This window comes from Haliotis rubra, unplaced genomic scaffold (genome assembly GCF_003918875.1).
Source record: "Haliotis rubra isolate DU_JTF1 unplaced genomic scaffold, ASM391887v1 Scf671, whole genome shotgun sequence".
Taxonomy (NCBI): Eukaryota; Metazoa; Mollusca; class Gastropoda; order Lepetellida; family Haliotidae; genus Haliotis; species Haliotis rubra.
Window position 1 is genome coordinate 381,291 of NW_025767381.1, and position 16,960 is coordinate 398,250.

At 39.7% G+C, this 16,960-nt stretch overlaps 1 protein-coding gene across 1 annotated transcript in view; it reads right to left on the reverse strand.

Moving 5' to 3' along the window:
- LOC124257762 (leucine-rich repeat and coiled-coil domain-containing protein 1-like) overlaps positions 1–16,960 on the reverse strand; it is a 358,457-nt gene that overhangs the window by 288,246 nt on the left and 53,251 nt on the right. The window lies entirely within an intron of this gene.

The window sequence follows — 16,960 nt, forward strand, 5'->3', positions numbered from 1 at the left end:
ACATTATTGTGACGTCACAGAGACATTTCAGTGACATTATCGTCATATGATAGAGACATCTCAGGGACATTCACATGACATCACAGACACAACTCATTGCCATTATTGTGACGTCACAGAGACATTTCAGTGACACTACCGTCATATGAAAGAAACATCTCAGGGACATTCACATGACATCACAGAGACAACTCACTGCCATTATTGTGGCGTCACAGAGACATTTCAGTGACATATCGTCATATGATAGAGACATCTCAGTGACATTCACATGACATCACAGAGGCATCTCATTGACATTATTGTGACGTCACAGAGACATTTCAGTGACATTATCGTCATATGATAGAGACATCTCAGGGACATTCACAGGATATCACAGAAGAATCTCACTGCCATTATTGTGACATCACAGAGACATTTCAGTGACACTATCGTCATATGATAGAGACATCTCAGTGACATTCACATGACATCACAGAGACAACTCACTGCCATTATTGTGATGTCACAGAGACATTTCAGTGACACTATCGTCACATGATAGTCATCTCAGGGACTTTCCAGTGACATCACAGAGACAACTCACTGCCATTATTGTGACGTCACAGAGACATTTCAGTGACACTATTGTCATATGATAGACATCTCAGGGACTTTCCCATGACATCACAGAGACAACTCACTGCCATTATTGTGACGTCACAGAGACATTTCAGTGACACTATCGTCATATGATCGACATCTCAGGGACTTTCCCATGACATCACAGAGACAACTCACTGCCATTATTGTGATGTCACAGAGACATTTCAGTGACACTATCGTCATATGATAGAGACATCTCAGGGACATTCACAACATCACAGAGAGATCTCACTGCCACTATTGTGATGTCACAGAGACATTTCAGTGACACTACCGTCATATGATAGAGACATCTCAGGGACATTCACATGACATCACAGAGACAACTCACTGCCATTATTGTGATGTCACAGAGACATTTCAGTGACACTATTGTCATATGATAGACATCTCAGGGACTTTCCCATGACATCACAGAGACAACTCATTGCCATTATTGTGGCGTCACAGAGACATTTCAGTGACACTACATAGTCATATGATAGACATCTCAGGGACTTTCATGACATCACAGAGACAACTCACTGCCATTATTGTGATGTCACAGAGACATTTCAGTGACACTATCGTCATATGATAGAGACATCTCAGGGACATTCACAACATCACAGAGATCTCACTGCCACTATTGTGATGTCACAGAGACATTTCAGTGACACTACCGTCATATGATAGAGACATCTCAGGGACATTCACATGACTTCACAGAAACAACTCACTGCCATTATTATGACGTCACAGAGACATTTCAGTGACACTATCGTCATATGATAGAGACATCTCAGTGACATTCACATGACATCACAGAGACAACTCACTGCCATTATTGTGACGTCACAGAGACATTTCAGTGACACTATCGTCACATGAAAGAAACATCTCAGGGACTTTCCAGTGACATCACAGAGACAACTCACTGCCATTATTGTGACGTCACAGAGACATTTCAGTGACACTATTGTCATATGATAGACATCTCAGGGACATTCACAACATCACAGAGAGATCTCACTGCCACTATTGTGATGTCACAGAGACATTTCAGTGACACTACCGTCATGATAGAGACATCTCAGGGACATTCACATGACATCACAGAGACAACTCACTGCCATTATTGTGATGTCACAGAGACATTTCAGTGACACTACCGTCATATGATAGAGACATCTCAGGGACATTCACATGACATCACAGAGACAACTCACTGCCATTATTGTGACGTCACAGAGACATTTCAGTGACACTATCGTCATGATAGAGACATCTCAGGGACATTCACATGACATCACAGAGACAACTCACTGCCATTATTGTGATGTCACAGAGACATTTCAGTGACACTACCGTCATATGATAGAGACATCTCAGGGACATTCACATGACATCACAGAGACAACTCACTGCCATTATTGTGACGTCACAGAGACATTTCAGTGACACTATCGTCATATGATAGAGTCATCTCAGTGACATTCACATGACATCACAGGGACAGCTAATATTTTTTCACTTGATTGGGTTAACCAAGTGACATGTTCAGTTTACTCTGTTTTTCAGCTGTGTACCAGGAAACCAACGCATGAATTTATCAGTTACTGACCATCTCATTTAAAAAACATGTCTTTTCTGACATTTATTCTGACAACCTTTGATACACAAAGCTTGGTATATATGTTAACATGTTACAGTGAGTGAGTGAGTGAGTTTAGTTTTATGCCGTACTCAGCAATATTCCAGCTATATGGCGGCATTCTGTAAATAATCTAGTCTGGACGAGACAATCCAGTGATCAACAGCATGAGCATCGATCTACGCAATTGGGATATGATGACATGTGTCAACCAAGTCAGTGAGCCTGACCACCCAATCCCGTTAGTCATCCCTTACGACAAGCATGGGTTACTGAAGACCAATTCCAACCTAGATCTTCATTGGTCTAACATATTACAGAAGTTGACATCCATAAAGTTTCACCATGTGTTAGACATCTCAAGGCCATTCGTAGACTTTATATTTGTTTCGGTTCGTTACAGTCTGACTGTAGTTCTTCTCGTCAAACACAACTTAGATACAATACAAACTGGTTGCAACGAGAATGAGAAATAGAACTGTCATATGAAAAGCTATTAGCACAGAACTATGAGGGGATAACCATTTTTATTACTTGACAAACCAGCCATTATACTTCTACTTTCCAAGCATGGACAACACAAGAAAGTTCAAATAACACTTAGAACATCGAACAGTGATACAGAATAATCATCATTGTTGTATTGCCTACTTTAAGTCTCAACGCTATTACCAACTGATTCACAAGTTCAGTGAGTGAGTTGGGATTTACGCTGCTTTTGACAATATTACAATATCATGATAATACATAGGAATAAAATGGGCCAAATATGTGGCACAGCAGTAATTAAAGGAAAATACTGAAACATTACAATAACTGCCTTGGTTAAGATAAAGCCATTAAAAACATGCACCCCAATTTTGAATGCAAAAGCATTGTTATTTATATTTTAATCGTAAAAACAGTTTCTGCTATCTCAGCTTCAGCCATTATGTCAACTCATGTGGCCTCATGATGTCACATGTGACTTTTCTCATGATGTCATATGTGACTTTTAGAATCCTTTTACCCCTATGAAAAACCCCAAAACTTTTGGGGTTAGTAAACAGGCCATGTCAGTGCACTCACAAATGTCTTGAATGAGGCTCATGATCTGTTCTTGAATCAAAGAGTGAGTGAGTGAGTGAGTGAGTGAGTGAGTGAGTGAGTGAGTGAGTGAGTCTAGTTTTACGCCGCTTTTAGCAATATACCAGCAATATCATGGCGGGGGACACCAGAAATGGGCATCACACATTGTACCCATGTGGGGAATCGAACCCAGGTCTTTGGCATGACAAGCCAACGCTTTAACCACTAGGCTACCCTACAACCCCTTGAATCAAAGAAACAGTGTTGGAAGGAGACAGAAAAGTTGTTTTCAGACGTTTCCTGAACACACTGGGTAAATAGTTAACTTGGAAGTCAAGTCATAGAAGATCTCAAATGGCCTTTTCTCACTCTTATATATCTACAGCCTGCCTTTTAGAAACTATCACTTCACATGACCTATCAAAAGCGATAGTAGGTCCAAGATGAGAATTAATTATAACAACTGTAAACAAGTTCGTCACAGAACACCTCTCAATATAAGGAGTTTTTACAAAGATGGACAGAGTTTTATAATAGCTTAGACAGTACACAACTAAGGGAGGTCACTCTATTTTACAATCCCTTCAACAAGCCACCACAAACAATCAACAGAAATTTACTGAAAGCATATTCAGCCACAAAACTCTCCCTCTTCAGGAAGTAAATTACTTCGCTGTGAAAACTTTAATTAAACTCAATAACTTCAAGAAAAAATGTGTTTGTATTGAAGATCCTATTAAACAGATTACATGAACATAAAATACATGTCACTGTTATATAACCTGAAGTAAAAAGCAAATCTGCATAAGTACTCTGATCTGACTCTGCAATTACACTGTCTTTGCAAATGATTTGTTTGATCTTATGATTAAACTCTTGCAGAGATGAACTCCACCTGATCAATTGTTGATTTTCATTCATCGTTTTGTGAAGAAAAGTCAGTGGCTTAAAATCAGTGAATACTTCAATGGGATACACAGTTGTTTCCACATAAACCTCAAAATACTGAAAAAACGTAATCAATGTGAGAGTTTCTTGCTCCATTATTGAAGTATTTCGGTGCTTGTAAAATGTTTGCTTCATTCTGATTCGAAAGTTGAACATGAAGGTTAATCCAGAAATTGATGCAAACTAAAGAAAATTGTGAAGTCAGAGAATCAGCACACAAGATCAATGAGCAATTGACAAATGATATTTAAACTCACAGGATTAGGTTCATAATCATAAAAAGCAATAAATGTGTCAACCATGTGGCAGTGACAGTAATTAACAGGACCTGTTATGTAAGTCCAGGCACAGAAATGTTCAGGATTTGTCACAGCTGAATGTTTTCAATGAAGTACCATATATTACCGTCTATAAGACGAGCCCACAGATAAGACAACCCCCAAACTTGACCCTCAAAATCAGTGCCAAAATCATATCTCTCATAGACATAAGTTGCCTCAGCTAGAGCAACAACTCGCAACTTAAATGAAGCATCGTAGGTGTGGCGTTTTCTTTTTCGAACTCATGATGAGAATGTCATTTCCAGAACTTATTCAAACTTTTATACCTATGTGCATTAACTAACCAATTTCCTTGATACAACATCTCCCAAACATTAAACATTGCCGTCATGTTAATCTGTTTGTACTGTATAAACTATGAACGCACTGAACATACATCATTCACTCATAGGGTTCACAGGTTAATTATATTTGTTTTGTATACGAAGGAATTAGGCCCCTTCATCAAATATTGCCGCCATGTAAATCTGTTTGTACTGTATAAACTATGAACGCACTGAACATACATCATTCACTCACAGGCTTAAGCCCCTTCTCCAATAAGCTCGGACTGCTTAAAAGTGTTTGTGCAAACGTCAAAACAATAGCAACCTGCCCAGTTAATATAATTGTTCATGTACTTGTGTATCGCTTGTGTAGCGTTAAAAACAGTGGTAAGCAATCAAACTCCTCACCCTATGTGACGTCACAGGAAACAGCTGACTGTTGGCACATGTCATTTTGCAAATGGCGACCGGACACGTTGTTGTGGTGTTTTTGTGTGTAAATAGGTAGGTACGATAAATGCCATACTGACTAATCCGTAATAATATGTTGAAATAATGAAAACGTACAGGTTAATATGTATTTTATTCATCATTCACAACATGAACGCTGTAATCGTGGCAAACATCCTGGCCGATGTATTGGTAACCTCGTCCTGGCAGGGCACTGGCGAGCTGAGAAATATTTCCGTGAAATTGTATCTCATAGATAAGATGACCCCCTTCTACAGACATATTTTTGGGGTCCTCAAAATTCGGCTTATAGACGGTAATATTCGGTACATGCTCTGTTCTTAAAATGAGGCAACAGGGTCTGAGCAGGCAGAGTAGTTGGTGTTTTCAGACTGTTACCCTGTCCGCATTGGGCAAGTCCATAAGTATAAGTCATGTCATATAAGGCCCACTAATCTTGGTTGGTTTCTTAGTTGTTTAACGCTGCACTGATATTAGAGTGAGTGAGTGAGTGAGTGAGTGAGTGAGTGAGTGAGTGAGTGAGTGAGTGAGTGAGTGAGTGAGTGAGTGAGTGAGTGAGTGAGTGAGTGAGTGAGTGAGTGAGTGAGTGAGTTTGTTTAGTTTTATGCCACACTCAGCAATATACCAGCTATATGGCAGGAGTGTAAATAATCGAGTCTGGACCAGACAATCCACTGATCAACAACATGAGCATCGATCTACGCAATTGGGAACCCATGACATGTGTCAGCGAGCCTGACCACCCGATCCCATTAGTCGCCTCTTACGACAAGCATGGGTTACTGGAGGCCAATATTCTAACCCGGACCATCACGGTATCTTTCTCTGTGAAATTCTGGGGCAGATTTGATACCCCAGTATCCAATGCTAATCGTCCAATACCATTATGTTACGAAATTGGTCCCTTCAACCAAATGCAAGGGTATTCTAGTAAGTACAGGTACATCCTGTCATGAAGGGTTTGTTTCTGGTGGCTTGGTAAGCATTCCAACAATCATGAGGTGCATGCTTGTATGAAATGTACTTTCTGGTTGGTGCAATCTGACAATGATGAGTGAGTTTAGTTTTACGCCGTACTCAGCAATATTCCAGCTATATGGCGGCGGTCTGTAAATAATCAACCAGACAATCCAGTGATCAACAACATGAGCACCGATCTGAGCAATTGGGAACCGCTGACATGTATCAACCAAGTCAGCGAGCCTGACCACCCGATCCCATTAGTCGCCTCATATGACAAGCACAGGTTACTGAAGATCAATATTCTAACCCAGACCTTCACGGGTTTGACAATGATGAAGTTTATGCATGTAGGAAAGGGTACTTTTTGGCAGCTTCGTAAACATTCCAACAATCACTGGGATATGATGACATGTATCAACCAAGTCAGCGAGCCTGACCACCCAATCCCGTTAGTAGCCTATTACGACAAGCATGGCTTGCTGAAGATCAATTCTATCCCCGATCTTCACGGGTCTTTAAGCAAGGATGAAATCATATTTTGACAGTGTCATATAAGACTGCCTCAGACTGAGTTTGGTTTTACGCCGCTTTTAGCAATATTCCAGCAACATCACGGCAGGGACACCAGAAATGGGCTTCACACATTGTACCCATGTGGGGATTCGAACCCGGGTCTTCGGCGTGACGAGCCAACGCTTTAACCATTAGGCTACCCCACCGCCCCTGTCATATAAGAGTAAATACTGGCATATATACCATAACATGGGATATAATTCTGTAAAGCAATTAGCAGTGCCATAGATAACGGAGCACACATTCCCCTCCACATTTTGGTTAGGCCAGGTTCTCGATACTATCAGAAAAGTAGTAAACTACAGGGAAGGTATTCGTTTTATGCCGCTGTGGATCACAGACATCCATCCAACTATTAGTTCAACACCGCACTCAGCAATATTCCAGGAATATGGCAGCAGTCTATAAATAATCGGGTCTGGACCAGACAATCAAGTGATCAACATCATGAGCATCAATCGACTCAGTTCTGGTATGATGACGTGTCAACCAAATCCTGTTAGTCGCCTCTTACAACAAGCTTGGGTTGCTGAAAAAAATCATTATTATGTACAAAGAAGCTAGATATCTGCTTGTTTGGCCAACATGAAACCAAGATGTTTGCCCTAATGAAAGATTGCGAATAATTAGTGGTGTCAAAGAGTATGTTTTTATGTGAGTGAGTGAGTTTAGTTTTAGACTGCACTCAGCAATATTCCAGCTATATGGTGGCGGTCTGTAAATAATCGAGTCTGGATCAGACAATCCAGTGATCAACAGCTTGAGCATCGATTTACGCAATTGGGAACCGATGACATGTGGCAACCAAGTCAGCGAACCTGACCACCCGATCCTGTTAGTCGCCTCTTACGACAAGCATAGTCGCCTTTTGTGGCAAGCATGGGTTGCTGAAGACCTATTCCACCCCGGATCTTCACGGGTCACGTTTTTATGTGAAGGGCAAGTGTACACAATAAAAACCTTTGCTACTGAACTCTTCCCATCCATGTTCTAAAACTTATGAGGAAGTGTATGCAATAAGTAGGTGAACGGATCTCTCACAATACGAGAAAATGATACACAGTGTAAAATTTTAATTGGGTTAGTTTATATTTCAAACAAGTGGTCTTTTAGTTTTTACATCTGACATATTTTGCTTGATTTCACAGAGACACTTGGTATTGGTGACACACACCAATTGTCATTTTATTTCGAACTGTAGGAAGAATTCGCTTAAGGAAGCTGAGTTGGAATTATAGGCGATGTGATAGGGGTAACATAGCTGATTTTAGAACACTTGTGTCATCAAACAACCCAGTGATAACAGTTACATGTTGGGCTTTTTTTGTTTAATATTAAATTCTCCCAGTCCCTATTAGAACCTTGAATGCAGACACATTCACCGATGGCAAGCTGTATCTACTGTGCACAGACGTTTTGGATTTGCTAAAAGAAGATAATGTTGGAAAGACGACCACCTGAAGATGAATGGTATACAATTTGGTTACACTGTGCAGAAATAAGAACGTTGTAATGTGTACATTTTTTAAACTGCAACTTTGTCAGAGTGCGGAACAGAGCTGTACACTAAGCCAGCTGACGCCCGAGCACAATTAGGGTCAAAACAGTAGGCTGCACTTCGAAATAAACCCCTACACCCCACCCCCTGTATACCACATAAAATGGGTCTGACTGACTGACTGAATTTAGTTTTACGCCGCTTTTAGCAATATTCCAGCAATATCACGGGTGGGGACACCAGAAATGGGCTTCACACATTGTACCCATGTGGGGAATCGAACCCGGGTCTTTGGCGTGACGTGCGCGAACGCTTTACCCACTAGGCTACCCCACCGCCCCAGAAATGGGTCTAATAAGATCTAATGTCATTTGTTTATCAGTTTATCACAAGTGACATCATACTGCAAGGGACATAAGCCATAATATGTTTATTGTGGACAGAACTTTCAGTAAATGTGCAAAATATGAATCGATATAATGCAAAACATAGATTAGTTACTTGTAATATCATCCTGTTTTGTCTATAAAACTACTTGATAAACACTATTTATGTTGAAAAAGTACAAGACAAGAAGGTTCAAATTCGGGTCAACTTGCCCTTTGAAAAGTACCCTGATGCAGGTTTTCGCTTCAACAGTTTTGGTTGGCCAAGACATACATAAACATGTGGTCAAAGCTCCCGAACATTCATAAATTTCATCCTGAGACGGAAATTAACTGTTTTTCTGACAGACAATGTGGAGTTTTCGACTTCTCAAGTAATATCAGTCAAGGTAAATCAAATTAGTTCTCTTTCTTCCCTTGCAAAGATTAAAGATAATTTGACTTCTGGAGACAATCAGAGACATTGAGTCAAGGATATTTAAACACTTTGTGAAATGCAAGAATGGCTGTCATTTGTCAGTACAGTATTTCTATGGAATGCTTCACCATTGCATGCACAATTCGCTCTCCATGATTTTAGGCATGATAGTGATAAAAAAATATGCCCCCAAATAATATTTAGGTTGAGGACAAGCGTAAAAGCGTAATTTTAGGATGCAAATTGTAACGTCTCGAGCGAGTGAGTGAGTGTTTTTTTGCCACTTTTGGCCATATTTCACCAATATCACCCTGGGGACACTAAAAATGGGCTTCACACACTGTTCCCATGTAGGGAGTCAAAACCTGTGTTCTCAGCGTGACGAGAACAACCCCCCAACCCCACTGACCCTGTTACCACTTCGAGTGATTATACAAAGTTTGGGATGTTGAGGCCACAAGCTATAAGAAATTGTAAAACACAAATACTTAAACAAGATTACTCAAAACCTATGAATTCTTATAAAAATAAATTCATAACACAGTTAACTATGTTCATAACAAACATGTTCATAACAAACAATGGATATAACAATCTATTTTTCTTGGCTCTGAGTTTGGTTTTACACCCCTTACAGCAATACTCCAGCAATATCATGGCATAGGACACCAGAAATGGGCTTCACACATTGAACACATGTGGATAATCGAACCCGGGTCTTTGGCGTGACGAGCGAAAGCTTTAACCACAAGGCTAGGCCCACCACCCCATAACAAACCATGGCTATACCAAATGGTTATAACAAACCATGGCTATACCAAATGGTTATAACAAACCATGGCTATACCAATGGTTATAACAAACCGTGGCTATACCAAATGGTTATAACAAACCATGGCTATACCAAATGGTTATAATGAACCATGGCTATACCAAATGGTTATAACAAACCATGGCTGTACCAAATGGTTATAACAAACCATGGCTATACCAAATGATTATAACAAACCATGGATATACCAAATGGTTATAACAAACTAACATGAGCAGTCCCTCTGATTCTGTTAAAACCATAGTTTACATTATATACATCAATAGCAAGGTGAACAACATTTTACAAACTAAATGTCTGTGTACTTCCCTTCAGTCTCGTGGTATATTAGCAAATTCAGCTCATAAAATCTGGGATATCCACTACTGAACTTGGAATTCATAACAGTTTGCTAGTTTAGGGACAAGATAAATAATAATTCTGCAGTTCACGATTATTATTATTATTAATACTATAGGATATTTATATTGCACACATATCCATGCAACTAGTACATGCTCAAGGTGTTTAATTAACTGTTCTATATAAGGTATTTGAATTGATAAGAAAATAAAATCCAATTTATCAATTATTTAAAAAGATTTAACAAATACCTTCTAAGATTTAGGTAACTGTACCTTTAATCTTTATTGTCCATCATAGATTCAGTATTTGCTGAAATAAAACTAAATTAGATTCTGGGGTTTTGGGCGCTAGTTTGTAAATATATATTTAAAATAGAACAACTTTTGCCCACACAAATTCTTCAGATAATCAAGCAATAAAGCTATCTCTGATAGATTCACTCCTCTTATTAATCCTACACTTCCTGAATCATGTTTCCCAAGAGACATTTTTAAAACTAAACAGGCATGCATCCAAAAAGCGTTCCAGATTCCATCTTCCTGTTACTTTGTACATACAGCTGACGTGAACTATATGAAACACCAGGAAATACCACGATAGCATCTGTCACCCCACACCATCCCACACAGCACCAAACACGCTCCTGATAATGAAATGACTGGCTTTGATGCAACAGCATCAATGAAGGCATAGCCAAAAAAAATAATTGAAAAGACCTTGAAAATAATGAAATTAGTTAATGAATGGTTGCATTTGACGCCATTGCCTACACTGGTAGCATGCAGAGTTACGAAGATGACTATCTTGCCCATCGCAGATTTCAAAGCAGCATCTTATCTAGCAGCAACAACATGAAAGGTGATGGCTTCCCATCTCGTCAGCCAACTGCCTCAGCTGTTTAATGATCCTTCAAGAAACTACCTACATTTGTGTTAATCCTTTTACTCTAGGGAGGCTGACAGTAAACACTAGTGATGTTCAAATGGCCGCTCTGTCCATTAAGTCTAGGAGCAGTTCAGTGAGTGAAGGGAGTGTTCATTAGTTTAGTGTTCTGGAGATACAGGACATAGACTACAGCATGGTAGATCAGCTCCAATGCAATGACTGTACTCTCTTTAAGATGTCGAGCCAGAAACTTCAGCGTCTACAGGCCTGAGATTGTCTTTTGGAATCATTTTCTTGTTAGTGTTAATATATGGAATATCAGACCTGCGATAGGCAATAAGGGCAGGAGATGCAGACTACAAGGGCATTTTTGTCACATGGTGCTGGTGTGTGGTCTTGTGCACAGAGCCATTGTCACAAATCAGTTGAAGTTAAACATGGTACAAACAGTCCTTGGATGGGTGACCCTGTTTGGCAGCTTGACTCCTGAGAGTTTCTCAGACTTTTGTCTTGCCCTACAACGAAACATATGTGACACATGTGGTCACACTTTAGATAAGTTTGTTCAAAACTGACTCTGTTCACCCAGCAGAAAATGGGTACCCGGTGGGATAAGTCATATGAGTGTTTACCTTCAAGCTCCTCACAGACAGCTTGGGTTATCCTGGGTAATAATGTCCATTATGCCTTATGCTCTTAGAGCATGGGCGTACAGATTGGAGTTCAGCACTGTAGATGTGTTCCTATGCATTTAAAATAATTGCTGAAATATCTACTATTTCTTCAAGAAGAGTCAGTTACTGACTTTCCTAAATTGAAACATTACTGAGGAGACTTTCAAAGGCTTCATTTGTCAAAATAGGAAAAAAAAGCAAAACAGAGTTTCCACTGCAAATATTAGTGCTGAAAAATTCTCATTAAATGTTACTGGACAATTTTTCACTGCACATGAACACTTTTGTTTATATTTTCTATTTTATTCTCACCCCTAAATATACCACTATCCTTGGCCAAAATGAGGTTGCAATAATATGAAGGTTGCTGAAATGCTTGGTCTTAACTATGATGGATCCAAGGCACACACTTAACCCTTGCATGTTAAAAATATGATAGTTCCAATCAGTGTTTGCCCTTAATCCTGAAAAGCTGCAGGCCCTAAGGACCCAGAACCATCAAAAGTTCTGATCAAAATGTGTAGGCCCTATATTTAAGCAATGGTTTTGTAAGACTGACTGACTGACTAGTTTATTTAAGCAATATTCCAGCAATATCACGGCGGGTAACCAGAAATGGGCTTAACACATTGTGCCCATGTGGGGAATCGAACCCTTCGAGGCGCTTTAACCACTAGGCTACCCCACCGCCCCTCGTGCCTAAGAACTGATGTTAATTTCGAAGGCTGGTTCCAATGGTTCCATGCTGTACCTGAGCCAATAGACAACCAGACACCACAGAGTAATCTCTGTCTGTAACAAACATGCTTATGATTACGTCCTATTCTGTCGAATTTTGAACAGCCAGCAGTGCCGATCCGTCGAATCATGCTTGAGTGGTTCTGTGCTAATCGGTCGAATTTCAGACTGTGTTAACACACTGGGAGAGTCTAAGTTCATTAATTAAGGGTCGGCTAAATATTGGATTAGACTAAACGTTTTTATAATGAACAAGAACAGATTCCGGAGAAGATGTAGTGCTCTTAATTTCTGTATACAAAATAATTCATAGCTAAGATCACAGTGCCGATCCGTCGAATGCTTTTTACTATTCTGAAATCAGAAATTCGACGGATCAGTACGCGACCATGCTTATGAGCAACTGACTGATACAGCAAACATTTTGAGTGGTCCTTCCCATTTGCTGTGTATGTAAATCAAATTGCGTATAACAACAACGGTTATATTGAACTGGAATAAGTGATCCTATTGAGTTGGTTATTATCATAGTTTGCTGTATATCTGTTGGCATCGAGGTTATAAAAATGTCCACACTGTCATCTAGAATCTCTAACAGTCATCCATGGTGTCAACTTAAGCGGATGATGGTCTTTTTCTTGCCACTGAGTGAGTGAGTTTGGTTTTACACCGCTTTTAGCAATATTCCAGCAATATCACGGCGGGGGACACCAGAAATTGGCTTCACACATTGTACCCATGTGGGGAATCGACCCGGGTCTTCGGCGTGACGAGCGAATGCTTTAACCACTAGGCTACCCCACTGCCCCCTCTTGCCACTGTCAGAAGGGGGCAGAGGAGTCCAAGGTGGGAAGAGACAGCCTCACAGATCCAAGATCTGGAAGGCCTTTATTTAACTCAAAATATTTTAACGAAAAATACAAATACAAGACTTGATTATGGATGATCAGTGGCTCACCAAACATCACAAACCCAATACGGGGCGGTGGGGTAGCCTAGTGGTTAAAGCGTTCGCTCGTCACAACCGAAGACCCGGGTTCAAATCCCTACATGGGCACATTGTGTGAAGCTCATTTCTGGTGTTCCCTGTGTTATTGCTGGAATATTGCTAAAAGCGGCGTAAAACCAAACTCACTCACTCACTCACTCACTCACAAATCCAATACAGTAGGTATCTCCCTGAGTTAAGAACATTCAGTGGAATGGACCAACATTAACAAATGGGGTTCACAGTTTTTCAAATCTGATCAGAGGAATCTCCAGGCTCATCATTACTCATGAGAATATTGCAGCATTTGGACTCTGACCCAGATGATTTTCTTCAGCAGCCAATAACCATAGATAAATATTTGCTTCACTAATATCTGAGAGTCATCTAATGTCTCCACCTCTTATGAAGGCAAATCTGTTCAGCCAGTATTTGTTTCCTGGGATTTCAAAGGAATCCTACCATTGGACCATCTTCCAAAAGATTAGACCATTAATGGCCAATGGTATGTAAATCTGATCAGATGATAAATGTCCAGTGTAAACATGATGGGAACACTAATGGTGTCTTGTTCCATCAGCCAGTTGTCACAATTGCTGCATTGCATGACAGTGGCTTTGAAAATCCTCCATAGTCACCAACCTTCCAAGATTTTCACACCGTCCAAAAATTGAGGACAGAACTTTCTGGCAACCATTGCAAAAAAAATTCATGTGGAGGTCTTTTTACTTAATGGAAGAAGATGCCATAAACTAGCAGGCTCCAGGATTTGTCTCAGCATCATTGGCAGGATGCGATTTAAAGTTGGAAAGGATTATGTTAACAAATTATTAATGGCCAACTACTAGTATATCAACAAAGTCCATCATACATAGACTCAGTAGTTTTCAACCATCCCTGGTTCATTTGGGAATATGTTTTAAAAGGTTGGTAAAAAAAACAAAGACAAAAAATGGTTTATATACTTGGTCTCGCTGCAAACAAGATGGCCAGTCAATTTCCTGGTATGGACCAGTATAGCTCCTCTGTTATTTTCTAAAAATGTATTCTCATTCCTTCTTTGTCATAGGCCTAATGAAGACTAATAGGCACAGGGTTGATTAATACTTAGTCTGACAGAATTGAGACTAAAAAAACTCAGTCTGAAGCTGATATCTAAATCAATAAGGACTGAAACAATGTTGCCATTATGTTACAAAAAAGAAAGAAAGAAAGGTCCCAGTACACATTGTTTTTTTCTATTGCAAAATTCTTATTTCAGGCAGTCTTACAGAAACCAAGCTTGCATAGTTTTAAACAGTAAAATGCCAACAAACAGGACTCGACCTTCAGTAGGACCTTGACCTGTCACACAAGGAAGGAGGAGTGAGTGAGTGAATTGGGTTTAACACTGCTTTTGAATTGGGTTTAACACTGCTTTTAGCAATATTCCAGCAATATCATGGCAGGGGACATCAGAAATGAGCTTCACACATTGTACCCATGCAGAGAATCGAACCCGGGTTTTTGACATGATGAGCAAACGCTTTAACCACTAGGCTACCCCACCACCCAACACAAGTAGGGAACATGTATGAAGATCCCAAGAGAATTAGGTAATAAGTTCTTAAATGATGATATCCTTGAGTTGACTCAGACCGTGGGTGTCTCAAAAGACCAGACCAAGATCAACAGGCAAATTCCAGCAAAACCTTCAGCAAAGTGTTGCTTGTCATTTCTTTGTGAACACCTGGTGTCATCAAGGATTTTCAGTGATACATTCATAGAAATTTCAGAGCTATTTTGCCTTCTCGCTTGTGCTTTGGTGAGACTGGTTATTTTTCAGTGTTTAGATTTATATTCATTCATTATGTTTCACACATCCAATCTTTCTATGGTTTAAAAAGTTGTTTGGGGATTAGTACCTATTAGACTCTTGGCATCCACTCAGTCAAATAAACCAATTGAATGAGATGCCAGCTTGGTACCCCTCACAATTGGACTGAACTGAGGATTTGGTGGTCACAGTGAGTGTCTCCATACCAAAGCACTGGTTGTTGCTCTTGCTTTCAACCACTGTTATTTCCTTACCAGATTCAATAAAGAACCTGAGTTTCATAGTAACAAAACAGAAACATTTAACAACTCAATTCAACAGAGCTCACTGTCTTGTGTCAGAGTTGTTAAAGGAGTATTAATGATTCCCCTAACAGTGCAATTCTGTTATTTCAGAAAGATTAATTATGCTGTTCATGAGACTAGGTTATTACAGGATTAATGATTCCGTACAAAAGCGACAAATTTCCATGTGTTACTGTGACAGAGATGGTGTTAAAGTGTACATGAGGCTTCCCCCAGAATGCACAAAGGCCCCTCGGTACAACACACTAGCCAATCATACAAGGGTCCTGTTGCTCTGGTATGCCAGACTTATTTATTAGAGATAAGCCTCCATATGCTTCTGAGATCCAATAATAAGCCCGGCTACCATGATCAATGTCTTTCACAAGCCATTTACAGGACACCAATTTTCTGGATAACATCAGTTATTTTGGACATGTTCTTTACATGGAAAAAAGTCAATGATAGCATAGTAAACTGGCTGGTCATCCAAATGAATGAGCTGTGGGAATTCTGAGATAAAATAGGTCCTAGTCTGTCTCACAGTCCCTGAACCACATTATTTTCCCTACTGCCTAGCCCTCCATGCAATGCTAAGGCCCTAAATGATGCAAGTCAAGATTTCCCCAGCAGGGGTTCAATTTTTTAAAGTCACTTGCCACAGGGCAAGTGACTATAAGAAAGTAACTTGTCCTGACTAATTTTCCACTTGCCCTGATTTCATGACATAATTATGATGATGTAATTATGAAAGAAGAAATCAACATGGTATTTGATGTTAATGTTTACTGGACTATTTATTGAAAAGTGATAAATAGCAAAGAAAGATAACTCTACTTTATTATCATTGCGAAATGTAAAAGCTACATTTTGAGCAGATATGAAATTAAATCCAAGTTTATTTGCGGTTTGAAACCATAAGTGGAAATTATCTAGTAGCCCACGGACAAGTAAGATACCATTATTTGATTGCCCGAAATGAAAACTGACTTGTCCCGGGCGTCGGGCAATGGGATTTTTGAACCCATGCCCAGGTTCCTGAATCTCCCAACTCACTGGGGCTCCTTTTCAATTTAAATGGGTTTATTTGTTACTATCAAAATTATATATATTCAGGGACTAAGTGTTAGTCTAAATAGGTCCCAGCAATCCATTCTGGTCGTAAGAAGCGACTTAATGGACTGG